Source organism: Pelmatolapia mariae, linkage group LG23 (genome assembly GCF_036321145.2).
Source record: "Pelmatolapia mariae isolate MD_Pm_ZW linkage group LG23, Pm_UMD_F_2, whole genome shotgun sequence".
NCBI classification, from domain to species: Eukaryota; Metazoa; Chordata; class Actinopteri; order Cichliformes; family Cichlidae; genus Pelmatolapia; species Pelmatolapia mariae.
This window is the reverse complement of record NC_086246.1, coordinates 47,950,317-47,955,325: the sequence shown is the minus strand read 5'-3', so window position 1 is coordinate 47,955,325 and position 5,009 is coordinate 47,950,317.

Genomic DNA, 5,009 nt, shown 5'->3' with positions numbered 1-5,009 from the left:
ACGTAGAAGATTTGGAAACAATAAAAATCTAATTTCTGCTATGCAACATTTTTTTAATTTCTTACTCATTTTGATTTTCTTATTATGAAATACAATTTTCTTTGTTTGTTTGCAATTTACCTCCTTTGGAAAAGCTACTGGGGAATGGGAAATAGCAGAATAACTGCTTACAGCTTAGATGTGCATCCTGTGAGTAGTTCTAACACATTGATGTTAGTCATGTGTAATAAAGGTTAGGAACCACTAATGTAGGTGGGGGAAAAACCTTCCAAAATATTCTGATTAAGAGCATTGCTGATGAAATTGTATACAATAGGCTCCTTTGCAGCAGGAGAAAAGAGGCACAAAGGACTTGGAAAGATTGCGTGCTTCACATACTCAAACACACACGCACACACATTTGCTTTCCTTCATCCATTAACAGCAGGGTTGGGAGGGAGAGGGTGAGAACTAGGGGTGAGGTGTGGCTGAGGAGGGGTGAGGCAGTCCTCATTATTTGGGCTGCGCTGCAGTGAAAAGCACTGGGATTGCTTTCATTACTGAGCCAAATGAAATAGCAGAGGCTGATTACCCGCGTGACGGAGAGAGGAGACGAGCTGGATCACCCTGTTTTGGGGAGAAAGAGTGAAGGGGGAAAAATGGGAGGGAGGGAGATGAAGAAAATGAGGAGGAGCAGGAGGGATGGGAGGGAGACGCAGCCTGGCTGTACTTCCCCAATAAGACTCCAAACAAGTGTGCGCGTGGGTGTTTGTGAGTCTAAGAGTGAGACGGTGACATTACGGGGAGGGGGGGCTGCTTCAGTCCCATTTTTCAAACAAGCCTCCCTGGGGAGGAATATGAATAATAACGACAGCGGCAATGCAGCATGTAAAAATCAAACAAATATTCCCACATTTTTCTGGCTTTTGTCTAGCGCTTAGCTGTTCTCTGCTTTGAAGGGTGTTTTTATTCGATTTTTTTTGTTTTTATCAGACAGAAACTTGCCTACTGTTAAGCTATATTTTTATGAGCGCATTTGTGAAGGTTGGAAGAAGTGGCTCCATCCCTTCAGCAATATCCAATAATTCTCTGTGTGTAAACAGAAAAATGTGTGTCTTCCACTGTGTCTGTCTGTGTATGTGTGTGTGTGTGTGTGTGCACGAGCGGCTGTCATATCAGAATCAGAATGTGTGTAATGTCAGATGTGGTGGGTGTCGACGATTATGCGATGACGGCAGCTGTTAATCCATCAGATAAGCTTGGAGGAATGAACACCTGTGATCACCTCAGAGCCAGACAGCATTTTAGGGAACCACATAACGTATACACACACATCCATAACATACAAGTACCCTGCAAGCAGAAGTATTCAATACATAAATGGCTTTCTTACAGAGTTGTAAATAATAAAATGAACCTTTAGTTCAGTTTAGATACCTTTGTTTCAGGGTCAAAGTCTTGCTGTTGTAGTTTCATTAAGAGTCACAACCGCAAAGAACACTTGACTCTGGAAAACACCATCTTACTAGAAAAACTACATCTGGATTTTGAGAAACTGGGTAAATGGTCAAAATAAATTAATGAGGCTCATGATCTTAAAATCAGTGATAGACAAAGACATTTTAACTTGAATCTGTTAATTGTGTTTCCATAGTATCTTTTATCAAACACACATACACAAACATGCCACCTGATTGCATCATTAAGGGATGCTCTCAGGTTCACTAGCACAGGAGGCGGTAGACAACTTTTTTACATAACCTGAGTAGCGACATTTAAATTGGATTCCCATTTTAACAGTCTTCCAAAGCTCCTATACAGTGTTTAAATGCACAAAAACAAGTCTTTGTAAAAGCCTGATTGTGAAAAGAACACAAAGATGTAAAAATTTTGGTTGTTTTACGAGACATTTCGGTGGGGACTAGGTGACCCATCCGAATATTGCAGCGTTTAAACCCAGACCTGATGACAGACTCAGACATCTGTTGTGTTTAATGAATGTTATGTAGAAATATTTATTCCATCTCCAGCCCCAAGTTGCCTTGGGCTTTAACATTTATGAGATGCACACTTTGGATCTTCAGCCTCAGTTTCTCTTTCGCACAATATTGCACAGAAACCTCCAGGCTGTTTGCATGCACAGAGGCAGGGAATTAGCCAGCTGTGCACACAAACTCAATGCCACAAGTGAGGGACGGGACATGCATGTCAGACTAAGAGGCCGCCATCCTCCCTCTCACTTAAACCCCTATTCCAGACATGTTAATCCCTACAGTTGTGGCAGGCAGGCGTACAAGAGATAAATTGGAGGTCAGTGTGAGCAGGTGTGTGTTTGCCGTCAGAGCCTGCCAGAAGACTGCAATCAGAGAAGGCTGGGTGAGGGAAGCAGCTGCTGTTTTGGGGGGTTTTGAGAGGGAAGGAATTTTGAAGAGATTGCTTACCCACTCCTGCCACCTATCTGTTCAGCTGGCGCCGAACGGCTGGTTGCTCAGACTGATGAAAACATGACGTGTGTTCATTTAATCAGGTACTGTATTTAATTTTTCTTTTGCAAGAGAGACCCGAGTACTGCAAAATAGAACAAAGATGAGCTTGTTTAACACACCACACACAATCACACTCAGGTTTAAAATGCACACTCACTGACCATGGAGTTCTGGTGACTGTGCAGGGCATTTGAGATAATTTGAGCTTTGTGACAGCCATCAGAAAAAGAGTACACTGTGGTCAAAAAGGGCCAGCAACAATAATCAGGTAGGCTGTGGTATTTAAACAATGCTCATTTTGGTACTAAGAGGCTCAAAATATTCCGGGAAAATAACTCCCACACAATTACATCACCACCACCAACCTAAACTGCTGTTACGATGGAGCCATTCAGCTTGTTCATGCCAAATTCTGACCCTACCATCCATATGTTGCAGTTACAATCAAGACTCATCAGACCAGGCAACATGTTTCATCTGAACTGTAGTCTCAGTTTCTTATTCTCAGCTGACAGGAATGACACACAGTGTGGTCCACACTGTAGTCCAGTTGCTTCATTTTTCCATTTGTGCTACATTCAGAGATAATCTTTTGTATACTTTGGTTGTAACAAGTGGTTATTTGAGTTACTGTTGTCTTCCGATCAACTCAAAGCAGTCTGGCCATTCTTCGATCTCTCGAGCACTGCCACTCACTGGATATTTTCTCTTTTATGGACCATTCCCTGTAAACCCTGGAGATGGTTTGTGGGAAAATCCCGGCAGAAATATTCATACCGGCCAGTCGGGCGCAAACAACCACGGCACATTAAAACTCACTTAAATCTCCTCTCTTCCCCGTTCTGATCCTCTAAAGTTCAGCAGGTCGTCTTGACCATGAATGAGCATAAACACATTAAGTTGTTGCCATGTGATTGGGTGATTCGATATTTGTGTTTACGGGCAGTTAAACTGGTATACCTAATTATGTGGCCGGTGAAATATTAAATTCCATTTATGTGGTGCAATGCATTAGACTTCAGACTTTCTAGGTGTGGTATTTGTGTGGTGTCATGACAGATAAACTGATAAACTGGAGATGTGATGTCCTCCTTGAGCCTTTCTGGGAGACATTAAAATATTACTTTAAAGAAATCTCCTGTTTTTGTTGCCTGCATGTCGTGTAGTTTGTGTAGTTTGGGTGATGAACACAATATTAATTCCTGCAAACAGACACAGACCACAGATGAAAAATACTTCAGACTGTTTTTGGACAGCTGATCATGACAGAATAAAATATTTCCACTATCAAGCGCAGACATGACGGCTAGGAATAAAGATAAAAATAGATGAAAAATTGTGTGTGTGTGTGTGTGTGTGTGTGTGTGTGTGTGTGTGTGTGTGTGTGTGTGTGTGTGTGTGTGTGTGTGTGTGTGTATTTATTTATTTTTTTTTGGGGGGGGGGGGGGGTAAACCAGTAAGTAAGTCTCTCAGCATTTAATCAGACATAAATAGGTCATTAGGTAATTTCTCTAGCAAATATTACTGTTTATGTGAAAATGTGCAGTTTTCTTTGTCTCTGTTTTTTACCATTCACACTGTTATTAAGCCAATAGGCTGTTTAAAACCATCTAAGCAGGCTTTGGAAAATGGAGATGAGAATTTTTCTGTTATTTTCACACAGTTTGTAGAAGGATTAGTACATTAATCAAAAATCAATTAAGAGCGAATAATTAGTCGCAGCCCTATAAGCCACAGAATTGGCTCTGTGCTCATCTTTGATCAGATATTGTCTCATGGTTGTCCAGTATATTAAGATGTTTTTGTTGATGCTGAGAAACAAAAAGTAAAAAAGAAAAAATGACTTAGCTGAGATGATAAAAAAGGCTGTCAAATTCAACTATTCTGCTTTCATTCTACTTGATCAGCACTAGACAGGAGAATTAATGGCAATGGGGTGCTGAGGGGAATGCTAGGAGGAGTGTCCACCAATCCAAATCTCAGCAAGCTCCTCCAGATATCCTCCTGCAAAGTGACCTTTGCCTCGGCTCCCTCGGCTTCATCCCACCTGCTCCCTAGATAAAGCCCCGTGATCCTGGGGGGCTTATCACCAAAGTCTGTTTGAGTCTTTGCTCTCTTTGTTCCACGTGTAATTACACTGTATTGAATCGAGGAGCAATGGAGGTGAAGGTAGGGGAGGAGAATCATCACACACCAGATGAATGATTCCCTCCTCTGGTGAGAGTGGTACAACTCGGCTGCAGAGTAGGGAATGGCTTCAACTCGGGAGCTCCCAGCATGAGAGGCCGCCTCAAATGGGACCCCTCACAGCTCTCGGCCTGGCTCCACTCCACCTCCAAGCTACATCAAAAAGGGACTTGAGAATGACAGAAGTGTTTCATACTGGCACATTCAGTGACTGGACCAGATGGAGTCTTTGTTCTTTCTCTGAAACACGCGGCGTGCACACGTCTGTGCACAAAAACGGGATGTGTGCAAATGCATGCACACGCATGCACACTTCCTCAGCACACAGCAGTATAAAGCCAGGATTGTGATGATGGG